General features: G+C 35.1%; 1 protein-coding gene across 1 annotated transcript in view; it reads left to right on the top strand.

Moving 5' to 3' along the window:
- Positions 1-865: 865 nt before the first annotated feature.
- Positions 866-23,854, top strand: part of LOC141394771 (uncharacterized) — a 238,480-nt gene continuing 215,491 nt past the window's right edge. The window contains exon 1 of the mRNA XM_073969652.1: positions 866-875. The gene's annotated coding sequence lies outside the window, so the exon portion shown is untranslated. The remainder of the gene's footprint in view (positions 876-23,854) is intronic.

Below are 23,854 nucleotides of genomic sequence, written 5' to 3'. Positions count from 1 at the left end.
TGGGAAGTGGTGCTTCTAAAAGGAAATGGTTTGGAAAATTACCAACGATGTGTACGAAAAGTACTAAATTTAGTACAATTTAGATTTGGGTGAACGTAAAGAGCTGGAAACCTGAAATTTGGAATTAAGGTTACTGTTGTAGTGTAGGATTGAGATATGAGTGTAGTTTTGGAAATTCGTGCTTATGTGTACGAAAAGTACTAAATAGTACTAAATTTGGTACAATAGGGATTTGGGTGAACGGATAGAGCTGGAATCCTGATATTTGGAATTGAGATTACTGTTGGAGTGTAGGATTGAAGAACTTTTGGAAATTCGTACTTATGTGTATGAAAAGTACTAAATGGTACTAAATTTGATACAATGGGGATTTGGGTGAACGGATAATAGCTGGAATCTCGAAATTTGGAATTGAGATTACTGGTGGGGTGTAGGATTGAGGTAGTTTTGAAAATTCGTACTTATAGGTACGAAAAGTACTAAATGGTGCTAAATTTAGTACAATTTGGATTTGAATGAACGGATAGAGCTGGAAATCTGAAATTTGGAATTAATATTACTGTTGAAGTGTAGGATTGAGATATGAAGGTGGTTTTGGAAATTAGTACTTATGTGTACGGAAAGTACTAAATGGAACTAAATTTTGTATAATGGGGATTTGGGTGAACGGATAGCGCTGAAATCTCTAAATTTGGAACTGAGATTACTGGTGGAGTTTAATATTGTGGAAGTTTTGGAAATTCGTACATAGGGTACGAAAAATACTAAATAGCACTAAATTTGGTACAGTTTCGATTTGGGTGAACGGATAGGGCTTGATTCCTCAAATTTGGACTGAGGATCACTGATGAAGAGTAAGAAAGATGCACCAATGGGTTTTTGGAAACTTGAGTGTACGAAAAGTAATAATTGGTACTAAATTTAGTACAATTTGGATTTGAGTGAACGGATAGAGCTGGATTCCTGAAATTTGGAATTGATATTACTGTTGGAGTGTAGGACTGGGGAAGTTTTGGAAATTCTTACTTATGTGAATGAAAAGTACTAAATGGTACTAAATTTGGGACAATGGGGATTTGGGTGAACGGATATAGTTGGAATCTCGAAATTTGGAATGGAGATTACTGGTGGGGTGTAGAATTGAGGTAGTTTTGAAAATTCGTACTTATGGGTACGAAAAGTACTAAATGGTACTAAATGTAGTACAATTTGGATTTGGGTGAACGTATGTATGTAGCTGGAAACCTGAAATTTGGAATTAAGATTACTGTGAAGTGTAGGACTGAGATATGAGGGTGGTTTTGGAAATTCGTACTTATGTGTTCGAAAAGTACTAAATTTGGTACAATAGGGATTCGAGTGAACGGACAGAGCTGGAATCCTGAAATTTGAAATTGAGATTACTGTTGGATCATAGGATTGGGGAAATTTTGGAAATTCGTATTTATGTGTACGAAAAGTACTAAATGGTACTAAATTTATTACAATTTGGATTTGGGTGAACGGATAGAACTGGAATCCTGAATTTTAAGTATAAAGGTTGGGAAATGGCGTTGAAATAAGGAAATGGTTTTGGAAGTTCGTATTTATTATTACGAGCAGTACTAAATTTGGATTTGGGTGAACGGATAGAGCTGGAATCTCAAAGTTTTGAATTAAGATTACTGTAGGGGTGTAGGATTGAGATAGTTTTAGAAATTCGTACCTTTGAGTACGAAAAGTACTAAATGGTACTAAATTTGGTACAATTTGGAAGAACGGATAAAGCTGGAATTCTGAAATTTGGAACTAAGATTACTGTCGGACAGTAGAATTGAGGTAGTTTTGGAAATTCGTACTTATGGGTACAGAAATTCGGTACAATTTGAATTTTAGTAAACGGATAGTGTTGGAATTAGGAATTAAGATTACTGTAGGAGTGTAGTATTGAGGAAATTTTGAAAAGTCGTACGTGTGCGTACGAGAAGTACTAAATGGTACTAAATATGGTACAATGTGGATTTGGGTGAACGGGTAGAGCTGGAATCCTGAAATTTTTGTTTGGGAAAGAAATGGTACTAAATTTGATACAATTTGGATTCGGGTGAATTAATAGAGCTGGAATCCTGAAATTTGGAATTACGATTACAGTCGAAGAGTAGGATTCAGGTTGTTTTGAAAAAGCAAACTTATGGTTACGAAAAGCACTAAATGGTACTAAATTTAGAACAATTTGTATTTAGGTGAACGGATAGCGGTGGAATCCTGCAATTTGAAAGTATGATTATTGTAGCCCTGTTGCGTTGAGGAAGTTTTGAAAATTGGTACGAAAATTCTAAATTGTTCTAAATTTAGTACAATTTTAATTTGGTTTAACGGATAGAGTTTGAATCCTGAAATTTGGAAGTAAGAATACTACTAAAGTGAAGGATTGAGGTAGTTTTGGAAAATCTTTCTTATGGGTACGAAGAGTTCGACTTGATACTAAGTTTGGTACAATTTGGAATTGGACGAACGGATACAGCTGGAATCTTGAGATTTGGAATTACTGTAATTATTATGGAATTTACTGTAATTATTTTGTATTAATGTCCGTGTATGGCTGAGATATGTCGTCGAAATACGTACCATAAGTATACGAAAATTACTTAATGGTACTCAATTTGTTTTTGGGTGTAGGGACAGTGCTGGAATTTTTATTTTTTGGAGTTAGGGTGTGTATTGGTGTGCAACGTTGATCTCGCTGTTAATGTGTAAGGGTGAGATACGGCTGATCTTTTTTAAAAACGAACTTAAGGGGTACGTACAGTACTAAGATAAAAATAAATATTGATTAAAATTGGTATTAGTGCGACCAAATTTTCAGTGTTTGTCATTTCCATATTATATATTGTTTATTTGTTTTTTTATATCCTTTCCGCATACGAAGTAGCGGGCATTTTGCTAGTAGTACGTAAGAAGCATTTTACTACATCATCGAAAGTATATAAAATGTGGTATATAGTATTCGCTAAGCTGTTGCTACATTTTACTACTAAAGTGGGTGTAACTTTTTATTTCGGATTCCCAAAGAATGGGAAATCTGCATTCACAAAACGACCAATGGTTCGGCATATACCTCATTTAAGGGTAATTCATAATTTAAGGAATTTTTTCAAGGTTTTACAGTTTCGTATTTCATACTCTCATAGGGTAGAAAACATCGCGGTTACATTGTTAAAAAAAACTACTTTTCATCAGTTAACATATTCTACTCCTTCCACGAATAAGCATTGATGTTACAAAAGAGCTGAATATTTTCAGTATTTTAAGTCTTTAAAAAAATATATTTTAATAGCAGTTTTCCCTTCTATAAGTTTTTGAGTTTCCCTTCTATACGTTTTTTTATTCCAATTCACCATAGTATGGAGGGTATAAGAAAAACAAACCCCTCTAAAGTTGACGAACCCCGCAAACGTTTTAAGGACCATGATCTGCGAATCTGCACCTGGAATGTTCGCACTCTTTATAGAGAAGGTGCAGTCTTCGCATTGGCAGACGTACTTGAAAAGTACAAGACCGATATTACTGCCATACAGGAAATACGATGGATTGGGAAAGGCGTCACAACAACACCTAAAGGTGACGCACTGTATTATAGCTGCCATGACGTAAAGCATGAGTTTGGTTGTGGATTCGTAGTTAGTCGGAGACTAAAACATCTTGTATCCAGCTTCACTCCAGTGAATGAAAGACTTGCTGCAATTCGAATAAAAGCTAAATTCTTCAACATCAGCTTTATTTGCGCTCATGCTCCCACTGAAGAAAAGGATGAACAGACCAAAGATATATTTTACGAGCGCTTAGAAGAAACATATGACCGTTGCCCTGCCCATGACATTAAAATCATTCTAGGCGATTTTAATGCCAAAATTGGAAAGGAGAATATCTTTGGCCCAACAGTCGGGAAATTCAGTCTCCACAGTGAAACATCTGACAATGGTATGAGACTGATAGACTTTGCAGCTGCAAAAAACATGGTAGTTAGCAGTACCAGATTTAATCATCTCGATATTCATAAGGGCACCTGGCTGTCTCCAGATCAGAAAACAAGAAACCAAATTGATCATGTTGTGATAGATGGAAGACATTCATCGAGCGTGTTGGATGTACGATCGTTCCGAGGCGCAAACATTGATTCGGACCACTACCTTGTTGCAGCAAAGGTACGCACCCGCTTAAACGTAGCAAACAAAGTACGAACAGACACAACACGAAAGTTAGACATCGGTAAGCTGCAATCACAACAGATAGCCACAGCATATTCCACTCAACTAGCCCAATTGCTTAATCAAAGCCCTCCTCATCCCGATAACATATCAACGCAATGGCAAAGCATTGCCCACTCCATGCAAACAGCCGCAAAATCCATACTTGGATACCAGAGACCTCCACCAAGGAATCCATGGTATGATGAGGAGTGTCGTGCTGCCACCGAAGAGAAAAATGCGGCATATAAGGCTACTTTACAATCCGTAGCAACGCCCCAGTGGGAAAATGTAATCGATGGGAATCGAACGGGTAATACAGAGCCACTATGTTTTATTGATTACCGAATACATTATTCGTAACACGGTGCATGTCCTAGGAAAGTAATATATTCCTTTGTAGTATCCATAGAAAGCATCGTGTAATCAATGGGTATATTCTTTTATAGTTCTTTAGTAATATATAATGGAATTCATATACTGGAATGGATCGTATTATGTATGTATTCTATTTTTATAAATAATTTATTCCCCCGTATGCCTTAAGTAGTTTATTGGATTAAAATAGAAAACCATTTATTTTAATTCATTTTTTATTTATATTTAGAAATATAAGGATTTTATGTAGTTAAAACAGTATTCATAGAATACAAAAAAAGAATATTCATTCATTAAAAACAGAAATTAAAATAGTTCAAAACATTTCTTTTACAAAATTACGTCTTTATTGTTACACGACACAAATAAAACTGGTAAATTTATGCTGCGACTTAAAGGCGTCGGCAGATAACGGGATTACAAAAAAAGTACAAAAAGAGACATTGCATTCCCTTGTCGTATCCAGTGGGAATGTAAGAGGTAATTAATATGAATTTTTTGTCAAGTGGAATTACACGTTCGATTCTTTACGGTATATTATATAACGTATCTTCTATAATATATATAATAATTTAACTTTTTGTCCAATTATATTCTTTTCTCGATTCTTACGGACACGTTTTGGAACGTATTGCTTATAATGCGTTAATAAATATATTTTCAATGTAATATGTTCCCAATTTTCCCACTGGGGCGTAGCGCACGAGAGAGATACAGGGAGAAAAGGAGAGAGGAGAAACGTCTTTTCCGCAGGAAAAAGAGAGAGATGGAAAAGCGGGAGTGTGAAAAAATCGAGATGTACAGGAGCCAGAATGAAGTCCGAAAATTCTACCAAAGAGTCAAGCATCAAACTGATGGCTTTGGTACAGGCACATCCTCCTGTAGAGACCAGCAAGGTAATTTGGTAACTGATACAGATAGTGTACTCAGGATATGGAAAGAACATTTTTCAAATCTGTTGGTATCCAATAGCAGCGAAGACGACGAAGATACCACAGTCCCAATCCCAGAAGATGGTATTGAATGTATACCGCCCAGCCAAGATGAGGTAAAGACAGCAATAAATCGGCTGAAGAATAATAAGGCAGCAGGGGCCGATGGCTTACCAGCCGAGCTGTTCAAAACCGGAGGCGACACGCTGATAAGGTGTATTCATCAGCTAGTTAGCACCATCTGGCAGGAAGAACGAGTACCCGACGATTGGAACCTGAGTATCCTGTGCCCCGTCCACAAGAAGGGAGATAAGACTGTATGCTCTAACTATAGGGGCATAAGTCTACTCCCTATTGCCTACAAGATCGTGTCAGGGATATTGTGCGAACGACTAAAGCCAATGGTCAACGAGATTATTGGACCATACCAATGCGGCTTTAGACCTGGCAAGTCCACCATTGACCAGATATTTACCCTGCGGCAAATCCTGGAGAAGACCCAAGAGATGCAGATCGACACCTACCACCTTTTTGTCGATTATAAAGCAGCCTTCGACAGTCCGCTGCGCTCAAAGGTATTCCAAGCCATGTCTGAATTTGGTATTCCCGCAAAGCTCATCCGGCTTTGTAAAATGACTTTAACTGACACGAGGTCCTCAGTTAAAATAGGAAAGAACCTCTCCGAAGAGTTTGGTACCAAAAGAGGTTTCAGACAAGGAGACAGCCTTTCGTGTGACCTCTTCAACATCCTGCTAGAAAAGGTTATACGAGAGGCAAACGTCAAAAGAAGTGGCACAATCTACACCAATAGTCACATGTTACTTGCTTATGCTGATGATATAGACATCATGGGTCGATCAGTAAAAGAAGTAACTGATACCTTTATAAAAGTCGAAGGAGAATCTGCTAAAGTGGGTCTGGCGGTAAACGGTGAGAAGACCAAGTTGATGGTGTCGACGCGCAATGCGTCCATTGAGCTCGGACCGACTGTGGAAGTTGGTTCCTATAATATTGAGGTAGTAAAAGACTTCGTCTACCTCGGCACCTCCGTCAACACAACAAACGACATCAGTTGTGAAATAAAAAGAAGAATTGTATTGGCCAACAGATGCTACTTTGGATTAAGTAAGCAGTTTAAAAACAAAGCCACATCTCGTCAAACAAAAATAACGCTCTACAAAACACTGATACTACCCGTGCTGATGTATGGCTCCGAAGCCTGGGTACTTGGGCAAGCAGACATGGCAGTGCTTGGTGTGTTTGAGAGAAAAATTCTTCGAAAGATCTACGGACCAATCTGCGTTGACGGTGAATATCGACGTCGCATGAACCACGAGCTGTATCTGCTATACAACGACATCAATATTGTTAAACGTATCGAGATGCAGCGATTGCGTTGGCTAGGCCATATCAAAAGAATGAGCGATGATGAACCCACTAAAAAGGCGTATGAATACATGCCACATGGCGGTGGACGCAGAATTGGCAGGCCAAGGAATAGATGGCGCAAACAAGTGGATGATGAGATGACAAGGCGCGGTATTCCAGAGAGCAAAGCAACAAATAGAGAGGAATGGAGATCTCTTCTTAGTTCGGCCTATAGAACAAATGTTCTGTAATGGGCCAGCTAAGTAAGTAAGTAAGTATGGAGGGTATATTAAGTTTGTTTTTCCGTTTGTAATGCATTGAAATATTCATTTGCGACCCTATAAAGTATATATATTCTTGATCAGGGTAAAATTCTGAGTCGATCTGTGCACGTCCGTCCGTCCGTCTGTGGTAATCACTCTAGCATCCACAAAAATGGAGATAGAACGCTGAAATTTTGGGAAAATGCGTCTTTTGTTTGCAGGCAGGTCAAGTTCGATGATGGGCTATATCGGTCCACTTTTTGGTATAGCCCCCATATAACGGTACCCCCAATTTACGGTATTTTGCCGTTTTTAGCTACATTTTCAGACCGATTTAGCTATAATTTGACATTTAGGGTTCTTAAGTGTCAATAAACTTATATAACAAAAGTTGTGGACATAGGTCCACGTTTTGGTATAGCCGCCATATAACGGTACCCCCCGATTTACGGTATTTTGAAGTTTTTAGCTACAATTTAAGACCGATTTAGCTATAATTTGGCACTTAGGGCTCTTAGGTGTCAATAAACTTATATAACAAAACTTGTGGACATAGGTCCACGTTTTGGTATAGCCCCCATATAACGGTACCCCCCGATTTACGGTATTTTGACGTTTTTTGCTACATTTTCCGACCGATGTAGCTATAATTTGACATTTAGGGTTCTTAAGTGTCAATAAACTCATATAACAAAAGCTGTGGACATAGGTCCACGTTTTGGTAAAGCCCCGATAAAACTTATATTCGAAAAAATTATAAACATAGGTCCATGTTTTGGTATAGCCCCATATAACGGTACCACCCGATTTTCGGTATTTTGAGGATTTTACCAAAAAGCCAACAAAAATTCTGCAACAAAAATTGTTCATTTAAGTTTATATTTTCGTATTGCCCATATACCTCCGAACTAGCTGTTATTGACATTTGACGTTATGTATCGGTTTTCGGTATTTTGAGGATTCTAGCTACAATTTTTACTCGAATTAGGAGTTATTTGACATTAAAGGCTCCCATCAAAAACTGTCAACATAGGTCCATGTTATATTATAACCCCTATATAACGGTACCTCCCAATTTCGAGCCCACCAAAAATTGTCAACATACATAGTTAGATATAGGCACCATAAAAAAGGGCCTCCCGAATGAAGCATTTTATGTACAGAAATGAAAACTAATTATTCCATTTTAGTTCACAATATTTTATGGTGGAGGGTATGAAAAGTTCGGCCCTGCCGAACTTAACGCTTTTTTACTTGTTTTATTATAATCAGATACTACTTAGCTGACTAATAAGCTATATCCAATTTTCTATTTGCTGGATCACACATTCGGGCAAATAAAGTTTTATTCATATAAATCGAGGGTCTCTTGACATTTTTATAGTGGTGATTCTTTTTGTGTACATTTATCACGGATTTTTATAAAGAAGGAACTCTCAATACCATATTTCGACATTCACATAGTTAGTCGCAATTAATAAGTAGATGATATTAACCATAAGAGTACCACGGGAAAATTTAAAAACTTCATTCTTTCGCGATGAACGCACATTATTAAACTCCGTTTATAATTTTTTCCTACGTGTTTTTCATTGTCAATTGTATGTTATTCAAGTACTACAAAGTCGTTTTACTCTTTAATCCATATTTCGGGTTATGAGATAAGTAAGCACAATCACGGTGCTCTTGAAACAATTTTAAATGGAAGGTGCTTACACCTCAGAAGTTTTTGCGGATACTGAAACTACAATGTTTATAGATGAGAAAAATCAAAAAACAAAAAAAAAATCGCCGGAGCGCTTTTTAAATAAATCGCGATTTAAGTTGACATTTTTAGGGGTTGTTTTGGTTTTCACGATTTTGCTTAGAAACCGCAAGTCCTATCAAAATTGGACTAAAGAAAATGTTGTAGCTATGAAAATTCTCTACAAGAAAGACAATTCAAATTCAATTCAATTCTGTATCGCCCCATTATAAAAAAATGTCATGACTGTAAATTCCCAACATAAACTTATATATCAGGAAAAATGTCTAAAATTGTCTTTTTCATTTCAAAAAAATCAAAAAAATATTTTGATACTACATCAATGATTTTTGGCACATAGATTAAGAAAAAAAATCAGCATTCCAAATATGTTTTCGTTACTAACTTTGATCGTTGCCCGCAAAAGATATGACTGTTTTAATTATGATAATTAGAAAAAATTCTAAAAAATCGCGGCTTAATATTGTTAGCTGTTATATCCTATTATCGTGAACTGAATTCGTAACCTTTGCGATGATGCAAAAATATAATCGCAAAGTCTCAATGGATTCGCGAAAAATCAAATTTGTTAAATAATTTCACGTATTTACAAACATATTTTTGAAACAATAGCGCTCATACTTACGAAAAATATATAACAAAATTATAACAGCATCCAGACATTTTGAGGAGTAAAATGAAACCTAGGTTGTGAAGGTTGGAGCTATAGTATTCATGTTATTTGCAAAAATACGAAGAAAATATTACGAAAAAAATAAAATCATATTATTCTAATTTTATTTTTTTAGGGTTTTATAGGAAATGTTGGAGAAAAAAATGTTTGAGTTCTTCGGCATTTTCGTCAAAATTTCACGCAATAATGATGATATTCCGCTGTAACAAATTTTTCGCTTATAGTTTTCCTATTGGATAATATTATTAGAACCTTATATTAAATCACAAGGAATTCCAATTGTTGCATAACGTTAAAATAATATTATATTGAATATTACAACATTTGAGACGCATATAAACCGCGTAATTATGAAAATGACAAGATGCGCATCCGATTTTCCAACACAGCGAATCAATCCCTTTTATTTGATGTACAGTTTGTCAAATTCTATTTGGCGGCCACGATGTAGCATCTGCTGCATTTAAGGGCGCAAAATACAGTAAAATGGTCATAATTTCCGCGAAGTTCATTTACATTTTATGCGCATCCGATTTCAATAATCACCATTAAAAAACACGTCATTCTATGCCGTTTCAATGCGATCCATCAAGAACCGTAGATGTAGCATCGCACTCAATTTTTAGAAAAAATCGTTTATATATCTTGATTAGCGATAGTTTTGAAATATCTGTTTTCGCGCAGTTTAAACACGCGTATCGATCTATTTATTTAAGTAGAACTGACACATCCAAAACGCGTTTTAATATGCGATATTTTCAAAATAATTTTTTGCAAATTTTCGAAATTTGGGGGGTATCATATCCGCCGATCTAGTGGGTGGATTTTTACGCGTCGTGGCTTGTTAGATTCAGAACGTAAAAAAACTAAATTTACGCGGGTTTCCACGGATATCGAATGACGTTTGTAAATTTTAAACCAAAAAATAGGTTTTTGAGAAAAATTTACGCACAAAAATTTCGTGTTTAGGCGCAGATTACTGTGATCCTGTGAGGGCTACACCCTCATGTTATACATTAAAAAATGCGAAATCGCGAGTACTACTATCAAATAAAAAGCTTTTAGGGAAATCCTGCTGCGCGTCCCGATTAGAGCAAAAATTCAAAAAACCCCATTTTTCAGGTTTCAAAATGTCAGCATCCGTTTGAGGTAGATACAGTGGATATATTAAAAAATCATACATTATAATCTTCAACTCTGAAGTGTGCTCTTTATCTTCTCATTTGAGCATTAAGCTCTACATTGTGCTGTATAACCACTAATTGGAAAATAACATAATGAAACTCGTTTATTTCAACGATTTTTTCCGATTTTTTTTACATTAGCACGACCACAGCTTCCGCTCAAATTATTATTTTAAGAAACCCCTCGGTGAATCGGGCTAAAACAGTTTATTTTGCCGAAATGCGGTCAAAAGTTATGGTATAGTAAAACTGATCGCGAGTTACAATACCCCATACCTCAGTTTCAACATAAGTTAATTTTCTACAAAAAGCTTGATATGTCCTCAAGGAATTAAAATATCGACCAAAAATTAAATTTTTATATTTTTCATACAAAAGTAATGGTCCATTTCACCCGCTAAAGAATATCAGATCATCATTCAAAATTGTAGGCATCTTTTTCGACCTATACTCTTACCCGGTGCAAAATTTCGTGACTATTGATGTATAATTGCGACTTCTAGCGAGTTTATTATTACACTACAAACAAATAACGGAATATATTAGGCTGTAACTCTGTTATCTGATCATGCACACCAACATAATTGGCATCAATTGAAAGGTCAAGCGTTCCACTTTCAAGTATATCTCACCTGTCCGGAATATCACTTCCAGGAATTAAGATGTAAGCTGTATACTACAAATTTTCACACAAAAGTTTTGATCCATTTAACCCTCTAAATATTATCCGATCGCCATCTCAAATTGCAAGCTTATCCTTTGTGAAATACTCTTACCTTATTTAAAACAAGTAAAAAAGTATCAGTCGGCTTTGCCGACAGAGATATACCCTCAGCATGGGCAAATTGAAACACTTTTTTCACAAAAAACTTATGAAGTTAGGGGTTTCAAAATTTTGGTCGTATGAACCGACAAAAATGTTGATTAGGATTAAAGTTCAAAATTTTTGAGGAAAAGGTACTTAAAGGAATGGACCGACATAGACCATGGGGGTGCCATAGGGGGTTTTTACACCCTTCGGGCTGTTTTCTCAAGAAGTATGGACTTGCCCCTGAAATAACTTTTACCATCGTAATTGAGGCAGCGAATGTAAGTTGCTTCAACAAAAATCAAAGTGATTCAATGGCAGGTCTTAAAGTGAACTTATCCAAAATTTTGTGTGGGAGGTACGAGATGGAGTGGAAAAATATAGTCCATATTCGAACCTGATCTATATCTGGTAGATATTATGAGAATGTGTAAAGTATGGACCAAATCGGTCACTCCCATCAAGAGTTATCGTGCGCACAATTTTTCCGAATATTTTTGAACTTTTGTGGGGTAGGTACCTAAAGGAACTTAAACTAAGTTTGGAAACAATATTACGAAGGCCAAATTTTGGCCGGAACCGGCATTTCCGTTCGAGAATTATCTTGCGCTTCCACCCATAAACATTGTGTCATAGGGTTTGTTTTTCAACTTTCAGGCTATTTTTTCAGGAAGTATGGACTTCCCCCTGAGGAAACTTGTACCTTTGTATAGGGGACAGTGAATACAAGATAGTACAATAAAAACCAAGGCGATTCGAGAGCAGGTCCTAAACTGAACATTTCCGAAATTTTGTGTGGGAGGTACTCGAAGGGGTTTACCGATTGAGTCCATATTGGAACCTCATCTAAGTCTGGTAGAAATTTCATAATGTGCAAAGTATGGACCAAATCGGTTACTCCCTTCAAGAGTTATCGTACGCACAAATTTTCCGAACATTTTCGAACTTCTGGGGGGGAGGTACCGGAAGGAGTGGACCGATATAATCCATCGTTGAACCTGAACTTAGTTTGGACAAAATATTACAAAAGCCAAATTTTGGACCGAATCGGCAGATCCGTTCGAGAGTTATCTTGCGCTCCAACCACTACACACGGTGTCATAGGGTTTTTTGTAACTTTCAGGCTATTTTCTCAGGAAGTATGGACTTGCCCCTAATGAAACTTACAGCATCGTATAGATGACAGCGAATACAACTTGCGTAAACAAAAATCAAAGCGATTCGAGACCAGGTCCTAAACTGAACTTTTTCGAAATTTTGTGTGGGAGGTACCCGAAAGAGTGGACCGATTGAGTCCATATTGGAACCTAATCTAAGTTTGGTAGAAATTACACGATGTGCAAAGTATGGACCAAATCGGTTATTCACTACAAGAGTTACCGTGCGCACAAGTTTTGCGACAATTTTTGAACATTTGTGGGGGAGGTACCTGAAGGAGTGGACCTATATGGCCCATCCTCGAACTTAAATCGAATCTGGACAAAATATTTCGATACCCAAAATTTTAACCGAATCGATTGATCCGTTCGAGAGTTATCGTGCGCACCAGCCAGACAGACCGACAGACAGACAGACAGACGGACGGACATTGCTAGATCTACTCAAAATTGTCTGAAACGGATATCGTACAAACGTACTTGGGGTCTTAAACCATTATTTCGATGAGGCACATTTTTGGTCGTATCAAAGTGTAAATACCCTCTTTAGCCTAAATGCTGAGGATATAATTACGTGTTGATCGGACTATTATTGAGACCTACAGAGCCGCTAGAAAATTGGATAAATATTATGTTTTTGGTCCATTTCACCTGCTAAATATTTCACGATCATCACCAATAAGAATAGGGATCTATTCTGATCTGAAGCCGACCTCCATACAAAATTTCGTGGCGATCGGTCCATAATTGCGGCCTGGAGCGTGTTTACAATTTATAATGGACAGACGGACGGACACACATCTTAACATCGCTTTATCTCGTCGAGATATGAAGATTGGTATACCACATTGGGGGTCTCCGACGAATATTTCGCGGTGTTACATGAATTTTTACCAAAACAAACTTATAATACCCTATTCCACATTGTGGTATAGGGTATTAATAGTTGGATTTAGAAACTATTATTCTTCAGTTTTTAAACCAAGTCCTTTAAAACAATTTGTTCCATACGCCACATTATTCGTAACTTGGCAAAAATGGGAAATTTTTTGTTCCAAACGCCATCATTTTTGTTGCGGAACAATTCATTTTTTTCTCTTTTTGTTCCATACGCCAAACGACATGGAACTAAAAACTTCATAGTTGTTTTGTTCCATACGCCAGGCTTTATGGATATGGAACAAAACGACAAGATTTTTTTGAGTCACAAAGCGGATATGGAACATACTGGCATCTGTATATCTCAGAAACTATAAGAGATAGAGAAAGACCGACCAAAAAATCTGAAAGAGCATGTATCAAAACCTTGTAAGGTTCCCTTATCTCAAAATGTCAAAAATGGCGTATGGAACACTTAAGCATGACACCGACGATATGTCGAAGATCGGTTGGTGTAATATTTGAAATGCCGAGTATTATCGGTAAGTTAGCAACCAAAACAAACTTTAAACAAAAATTTTTATGTCTTACAAACGTAATGAAAACATCAGAAGGCGCGCGACACCCCCATAATATATTGTTGCCCTTTGTTAATTTAAACATGTTTATTATTATGCAACACACGTGGTTTGCCCAGAAAAATAGAATTCGGAACCTCTTTGAAGATAACGCCAGCATTGTACTTTTCAAGTACATATGCTAGGGCGTAAAGAAAGAGCATTCCACCTGCAGATTTGCAGTGAGTGCTCCTTTTGTGTGAGATGGGCTAAAAATAATATTAAATAATATGATTTTATGTTCATTTTTATTATGCTTGTGAAAACTTCCGACAATCTAATGCATAATTTATGTACATACTAAGCCATCATGAATGTTGTCCTAACTCTTAGGTAGAAAAAACTTCTTAAATGGTTACTGTCTACCTTTAGTCTGATAAAATTGTGCTATATGTGATCATGCATGTTCCTATTATAAAGTTAACAGTCTTTGTTTTTATTAAATTATTCGTTATGATGAAACAAAAATCAACAATAACCTTGATTATTCCCACAAGCATTCGCACGTCTGGTCAGTGTGTAATATGTTGGACAAAGTTTTTCATTTTCATTGCTTGGTGAAATGTCAATGTGAAAATCTCTCCAATTCCCTTCTTTCTTCATACCTACCGGACACTTTGACTGTAAATAATTTATGCAGTATTCATATTCTTAGAAATCCCTTTCTATTATTAATGTTACGCGAATAAAAATGAAGAAGTGGAGAATAAAACACCAAAATTTGTATTAATGCCCTGCCAAAATGACCTTGAGGCCAATTAAGTGAAAACGTGTACAAATTATTGTTGATAATTTGTATTTATTTATGAAATTTCAAACGGTAATGTGCATTTTATCATCATAACTGGCCGGGAACTGGTTTATTATTAAAGAGACATAAAAGTGACATGTACAACCACTTCGTAAGTATTAAATAGGCAAGTAGAGGCATGTCTAATAAGATTCACCAATGAACCAACTGCAGTTTTTTCTGGTTGGGTTTGCCAAAGCAAATCATTTTAACAAATGCAAAATGGACGAAAATAGCCTCTGAAAATGCACTATCAATACAGTGCCGTATCGTATTAATTGGTTTGTGGAATTGGCTTTTTCTAAGATCTATGTTTATGGTGCCTATTTGATTGAGCCTGTTTTACTTAGACGATTTGAATTTAAATTTGTTCCAACTACTACCAAACTTCTATTTTTTTTTTTTTTTTTGAAAAATATTCGATTTAATCAAACCAAAAAATTATAAAATAACATGAGTTTGGTTGTAATTCGAACGAATTTGAATTCGAACCGTGTTAAAGAAACATGCCACAAATGTTAGCCAAATAATTTTTACATAAAATTTCTATATAGGAAAACTTTTTTGTAAACCGGTTCTGTCCAATTAAAATATTTTAAGCATTATTTAACTCGTTATTGATCACACGTATTTGTAGCAACAATTTCGCTAGGTACAACTGTAGATAGTGATGCATAACAAATGATGCTTTGGATGCGTTGTGATGGTGGATGGATTTTCAGTTCATTTCCATTGAACCTATTATCTGGTTGTCCAACAAAATTACATTTGAGTGCACAGAATTAACCAACGTTCTAATTCACCGTTCTTAAATCTGATTGGTAAGCTCAGAATCTAAATTAAGGTGCACTTTACACAATTTAAACCTTTGCCTTTTCCGTCAGTTCAACAACAAATGGATGACATTAAATACAAATAAGTACACATACAAAAAGATAAACAACGCACAATTCATCCTACAAAGGACCACCATAAGTTTGGTCTAAAATGTAAAAACGGTGGGAGGTTGTTTGAGCAGTCAGGAGGTTGTTTATGGTCGAATGACTGCCGACAACAGCTACTACAAAGACGACCACGATGACGATGATGATGTGAACATAGCGAGCAAAATCAACATGTCACAACACAGTAGCAAAAGTCAAATTGTTTTTTACACCAGTTCATGCGGTTATAACATGTCGGTTATAACATGTTGTTGAGCTTTAGAATTTTTCCATGCAGCAATACTGGTTTAATATACAATCGTTTCGAACAACAAGGAAACAGTGGCTAGATAAAATAAAATGTGGTTAGATTTGAGAAATCATTGAGGAATCATAATGACCGAAGGATCGGTTGAGAATAAAAAGGAACTAAATTTTACGTTAATAGAAATAATAGACGAAATAAATAGAAATAATGAAGAAAGAACTAAACGTAGTTCCTTGTTAGCGACATGTGAACGGAAAAAATAGATAAATGTCATCCATGTATTTATTCTATTCTATTCATTCTATAAGTGAAACACAAACACCAAAGTGGAGTATAGTAGAAGTGAAGAAAAATTTAATATCCTTTTATTCCGTTAGATGTACTGTTGGACTAGGCTGCATTAACTTTCTACTTGTTAGTTTGTATATATGTATTCCGTATTTTCTACAAAATCTACTTTACTAACTGCCCTGTAGGGAGTTGTTTATTGTAATCGTCTGTAAATGTCATTTCAATTTGTAACTAAAGTGTGTTTGTGACAACGTTAAGTGATAATGAATTATATACAAGTATACCTTTTGGGGAATGCACATTCGCTAAGATTTCACTACAATGGCAAAAACATTGTTGTTTACACTAAAAACTAGTTTAATTTCGAAACAAAAGGGTGTGGCAGTTATGGGAATAGAGTTATGATTAACAACAAAAAGGAAATACACTGCCGTCCATTTTTTTGTTTTTAGATTTTTCTCATCTATGAAAATTGTAGTTTCAGAATCTGCAAAAACTTCCCAGATGCAAGCACCTCCATTTAAATTTGTTTCAAAAGCACCGTGTATATCTTTTGATTGCCACATTAGCTCTTGGTTTCTGTTAATTGGACATCTCTTAGGAAACAAAATGTGCAAAAACTCTCTGTCCATCCCTGCAACCTTCTGAGACATATCCATATTTAAATGAATGGTCAATTTGATATTAATAAAACAAGTAAGAAAAGTCTATTGTCGGACGGTGCCGACCGTGGGATACCCTATACCACTATCCCTGGACAATCGCTCTCCACGGAACTTCTTTGCAATGATTGTGAAAATTTAATTATCAAATATCAGAGATGTAATGTATAATACTTATGAACAAAACCAAAAAGTTAGTATGACAAAGACATTTTTGAAGCAGGAAAGGAAAATTTACTTCACACAAACTAAAATGTAATGAAACCCACCTATGTAGTACTACTACTTCCGTTGTTTAACCGCTACTTTATTAAAATTTTTACCAATTTTACACAAAAGTTTCAGTCCATTTAACCCGCTAAGTGTTATCTGATCCTCACGTTGGTTTGTACGCTTCTTATTCATCATAAATTCAAACTTTGTTTAAAATTTTGCGGGTTATTATTTTGACCTACAGAGCCGCTATAAAATTGGTTACAATTTTGTTTTTGGTCCATTTCATCCCCTGAACATTTCACGATCATCACCAAAAACTAATCATTTCTATTCTGGACCGAACACAACCTCCTTAAAAAATTCCTCACAATCGGTCCATAATTGCTTCCTTAAGCCTGTTTACAATTTTTACTGGACGGACACACATCGCTAAATCGCTTTATCTCGTCGAGATATGAAATTTGGCATACCAAATAAGGGGCCTAAGACGAATATTTCGTGGTGTTACATAAACTTTTGGAGAGACAATATGTAGCATGGGATAAAAATGCGGTTCTCTACACAGAACCCATTATATTTTAGGTAGTAGGCCCGTTATCTAGCAAACACTTTATTGCAATTTACATCAAAGGAAATGTCAGTATTTTTTTTTTTTTCATACGTAGGCTACTTTGCGAAATATATATGTCCTCAAGGAATTAAAATATCGACCAAAAATAAAATTTTTATATTTTTCATACAAAAGTAATGGTCCATTTCACCCGCTAAAGAATATCAGATCAACATTCAAAATTGTAGGCATCTTTTTCGTCCTATACTCTTCCCGGTGCAAAATTTCGTGACTATTGATGTATAATTTCGACTTCTAGCGAGTTTATTATTGCACTACAAACAAATAACGGAATATATTAGGCTGTAACTCTGTTATCTGATCATGCACACCAACATAATTGGCATCAATTGGAAGGTCAAGCGTTCCACTTTCAAGTATATCTCACTTGTCCGGAATGCCACATCCAGGAATTAAGATATAAACTGTATATTAAAAATTTTCACACAAAAGTTTTGGTCCATTTAACCCTCTAAATATTATCCGATCGCCTTCTCAAATTGCAAGCTTCTCCTTTGTGATATATGTACTCTTACCTTATTTAAAATTACGCGTTGATCGGACTATTATTGAGACCTACAGAGCCGCTAGAAATAAAATAAAATTGGATAAATATTATGTGTTTGGTCCATTTCACCCGCTAAATATTTTACGATCATCACCAATAGGGATCTATTCTGATCTGAACCCGACCTCCATACAAAATTTCGTGACGATCGGTCCGATAATTGCGGCCTGGAGCGTGTTTACAATTTATAATGGACAGACGGACGGACGGACACACATATCAAAATCGCTTTATCTAGTCGAGATATGAAAATTGGTATACCACATTGGGGGTCTCCGACGAATATTTCGCGGTGTTACATGAATTTTTACCAAAACAAACTTATAATACCCTTTTCCACATTGTGGTATAGGGTATAACAACTATATACATATTTTCTTTTATTTAATGACTGTGTTGCAGCTTCATTTTAAACTAGAAGACTTTGTTGAAGAACAAAAGTACAAGTACTTCAAAATTAATATTTTGTTCCATATCGATTCAGATTTGGATATAGCCCCCATATATATCTTTCTCCGATTTTGCTATAACTCGGAAAAATTTAATTGATGAGCCTTCAAATTTAATATGCGATATTTGCTTAGGCCTATGATCGGTTTTCCGATTTTAACAAAAATCGTTTCAGATTTGGATATAGCTCCCATATATATCGTTCGCCGATTATGCTATAAATCGGCCAGATTTTGAAGAATAGCCTTCAAATTTAACATGGGATATTTTCTCAGACCTATTCGTCTATTCGATTAAAATTTACCGAGGTAAAGCATAATCGGTGAAAGATATACATGTATGGGGGCAATATCCACATCTGGACCAATTTCTGTCAAAATCTGTCAGAGATCTAAGAAAATATCGTATATTAAATTTGAAGGTCATTCAATTAAAACTGAAAGAATTATAGCAAAATCGGTTATATCCAACTCTGAACCGATATGGGCCAAAATTAGAATTTTTCATTTCTATGCCCTCTTCAACCCTCATCAAACTCTTCAACTCCTTTTATTTTAAAATTAATTCAATTAAAACTGAACATGTTATAGCAAAATCAGTTATATCCAACTCTGAACCGATATGGACCAAAATTACAATTTTTTCATTTATATGCCCTCATCAACCCTCATCAACCTCGTCAACTCCTTCTATTTTAAAATGAAGCTACAACACCATTATTCAATAAAAGAAAATTTATTGTTCTTAAATAATACCAAATTGACCATTCATTAAAATATTGATATATATCTCAGAGGTTGCAGGGAAAACAAGAGCTTTACATTACCTGGTAAATATTCTTCATATTTAAAGCGCTATATCGTCATTATGGATGCACATATCGACAAAATTCTTTAAGATTCGTCGTACCTGATGTGTAAAAATGAAACGTAAACATATACAAACATCAATATTACATTTTTCGATTTTTGTCCACTGCGGCAACACTGTGCGGCGGGTATAAAATGCTGGGCCCGGCAGAACGTACCTCTGTTTTCACTTGGTTTTATTTCAGCAATAATAACGAATGTATAAAAATAGCGTTCAGTAGTGGGATTTTCTAGGGCATTTTTTAGTTACCGACAAAAATCGGTCAAATTATAACGCAAAATTGTGAATGAAAAGTTCAAATAAAGGTTGGCATCACTGTTGCTATCGTTAGAACTTTGCGAGGACTTGTTATTGGTCGCTAACTTACCGAATAATATTGTTAATTACCGAAATTATAAGCATTTTAATTTTAATGATTTTTGTCGATAACCAACAAATGCGTTATAGAATCCCACTACAGATATCCCAATTACCAATTTGCTGAAAACCGTAGTAGAATTCTGTAACTAATTTTTTGAGATACGGAGAAAAATTGGTCAAATTAAAACTCAAAATTATGAATGAAAAATATCAATAAAACTTGACAACATTGTTTTTATTTGTAGAAGTTAGCAACAATTTTTTTTGGTTGTTAACTTACCGAAAAATTTCGTTAATTACCGAAATTATACGCATTTTATCCGTTGTTTGTCGGTAACTCGAAAATGAGATACAGAATTCCACTACTGATACTGAAAGTGGACCACCGTCTGTACCTTAAATAACTGTGCCGAATATAGTATATGCTAAGTTCTCCTGATTTAAAAAGAACGGCCCAGCCTTCAGATTATATTAAATTTTAAAGTAATAATTAAGCTAATATTTTGAATGTTATACTTCAAGTTTTGCTTTCAAATGCGTTTATTCCTTCCTTTAGACTCTAACTAATAACAAAATAAAAATGACCCATACTCTCCTAACGTATCATGCCATCCCTTTAACGTGTCTATTACATTTATAGTTACGAGTATATATTTATTGCAAAATAATGACATTATCGCTCTCACTACATTTATTTACTTTATGCTGATGCTAATGTCAGCTTAATGTGTTGCTATTAGTTCCACATACAAAATGGAACATCAATAAACATCAAACAATCACAATTATAATGAATACAATATGGTAACTACGAACAATAGTCAGTCTTTCTATTGCTCAAAAACATCAACTAATGGGCTATAGTTAATTATTCCGAAAAGAAGGTGTAGAGTTGTAGTTGCAAACAATAACGTTTGTCGATTGAGATAATCACCATGATGACTTGTATTTTTGTGGGGTTGGTTGTTTTTTCAGATTAAATATCTGCTGCTGACTAAATTACTGAATTTTTGTGTGTTTTTTGTTGTCTTTGAAAGACACAAACTGTGCAATTAAATTTAAATTTGTGGTTCAGAAAGAAAAACAATAGAAATATTTATGTTTATATATCCTAGTAATAAAATATGTGTGATGTTAAACAAATAATGTGGTAAATATAGAATATTTAGTTAAAATAATAAAGATACTCGTAAATGCTAGTTTTAAAATAGCCCTCATATTAGTGGTACAACCGATTTTCGGCATTTTGTTTTTTTAAAGTTCCTGCTATTTTGAGGATTTTAGCTTTTTAATGGTCAGACAATTTCTAAGGAAAATTTGGCGCCATATGTCCACATTTTGGTGTTACCATTCACTGTTTCAACTTCTTTGAGGACTTAACTAAATTTTCCGTGCTCTAATTTAAAATTTAAGGTTTCTGTTTGTTAAAAAAATATCAATCTTAAATATGTATGCATACGTAAAGGTTCCTCCCCACCGGTGTTGCTATATTTTAAAGGATATTTCTATTGAAGTGGCTGTAATTTAGTATTTCAAAAGGTGTGGCCCAGAACATCTAGTTTAGTTTATATCCTTCTCGAATATTTCATAAAAATTAATATGACACTATTATGATATTATTACCTAAAAAGAGGGGGTTTTGCAAACATTAAACAAATCGACCTCTTTTAAAATCCTATAAAAGAATGGGTCATAACAGTTCATGCTACAGTAGGAAACTATTAGAGGTAAAGTAACCGTAACACAGGAGCGTAATGTTTTATAGCATCACCGTCACCTTTTTTGCCCCAAAAAGTTTCGTTTAAGAATTGTTCCGTTTGTTTTCAGGTAATGGCGTTCGTCCTTTGTAACATCTCATGTTTCCTCCTGCCATTGTTTATGATTGTCTCGGTTTGTTAACTTTTAATTTTGTATTCCACGCACAGCTCCGCGTCATTTCCTTGTGATAAATGTTCACTGTTGCCACGCTTTACTTTTTTGTATGTTTGTTGAGATGTTTTGGTTTTGTTCTTCTTGAAATGCGTAACTAATGTTGTTGAAATAATAACGAGAAAAGGACATACATACAATGTTTTTAACTTAGTTTTGTTGAAATCTTTCATAAAAGATAGATAGGTATAAATTGCGGTAACATATATTTTTTTGGGGGACAGAGCCGGTTCGCATAAATAAATTCTTTAGAAAAGGATTTATTGGGGTAGTCAGGGACAGGTAGTAAAAAATAAAAGCCGGAGGCGATACAGTTAGTGCATTCATTGTCTCAATTTGAAATTCTATATCTCAAAAACGGTAAAACCTACGAAAATATCATAAAGGCCAATCTTGTGGAGAATTTTCTCTGCTACAAAATTTTTTTTAGACCCATTTACATAGAACTCGCGGTTTCCAAGCTAAATCGTGAAAACCTAAAGAACCCCTAAAATGTGAACTTAAATGACGATTTATTTGAAAATCCCTCCGGCGATTTTTTTTTTTTTTGTTTCTTGATATTTCTCATCTATGAGCATTGTAGTTTCAGAATCAGCAAAAACTTCCGAGGTGTAAGCACCTTCCATTTAAATTTGTTAAGGCACACCGTGTCCTGTCAGATAGGCCACATTTCTTATTTCTTTTCTTTATTATTAGGTTTAAGTTAGGTTAAGTTTAGTTTGAAATTTAAACCAAATGAGACATGCTCTCTAAATATTGAAGTGTCGAGAGCAAACACGATTTACTTTTACCGTACAATAACAACATATCTTACACGTCAAGACAAGATAGATGCTGAATTTTTAAATATGTCATTAAAACAAAACATAATGGCTTTAAGTATTTCATATTATGTGTATTTTAAACTTGCATGGGATAAAAAAAACTCAATAAATTTGAAATTGAATGTGACTCAGGTTTTATTTCAGATTTAGAAATGTGGCTACTTTAAACAAACAAATCCTTTGGAAGGAGTTGATAAGGTTGGATTGAAAAGGCGTATGTTTTCCAAAGCTGCTGTCAATGCTTTCCAATAGAAATTTAACAAACTGAACCAGTTGATCTAAAACTACTTTGATTGGAAAGCAATTTAACACTGATGGGTTAGATACTCTCAGAACGGCATTGAAATGATAAAGTATATGACAACCTTACTTGATAGGTTTGTATAGTAGGACCAATACATTGTTAATCCCTTGTCACTCGCCTGGGAGATCCTCAGCACAATATGATATTTAAGATGAGTCCTTCCGTAAGCATCCACGAAATTCAGTTATTATGAACCATAGTCTAAAATACTGTGAAGGCAAAAAGGCGGTAATATCTATTAAATAGAAGTTCAAATATTCATAACTGACACCAAGAATTGAAAGATTATCCAAATTTTAAAGCTAGCTCAAATAATGTGACGTGTTTTACGGTATCAAAAACTTTTGATTGGTCAAAAGCCACCAACACTGGCCACAGCCTTTTCTCGTTAAGACCTCAACTGATGATCGACTTTATGATGTTTTTGTTATGGTCCAGATTGGTTTGTATTATTCACCTTCTTTGGCATCTTGCGTCCTTCATGAGATCAGTCTTTCTACTCAGGGTTCGAGACTAATTAAACATTGCTCACAATTTAC

Source organism: Musca autumnalis, unplaced genomic scaffold (assembly GCF_047663935.1).
Source record: "Musca autumnalis isolate F117 unplaced genomic scaffold, ASM4766393v1 scaffold_2, whole genome shotgun sequence".
Classification (NCBI taxonomy): Eukaryota; Metazoa; Arthropoda; class Insecta; order Diptera; family Muscidae; genus Musca; species Musca autumnalis.
This window is presented reverse-complemented; position numbering and strand designations above follow the sequence as displayed.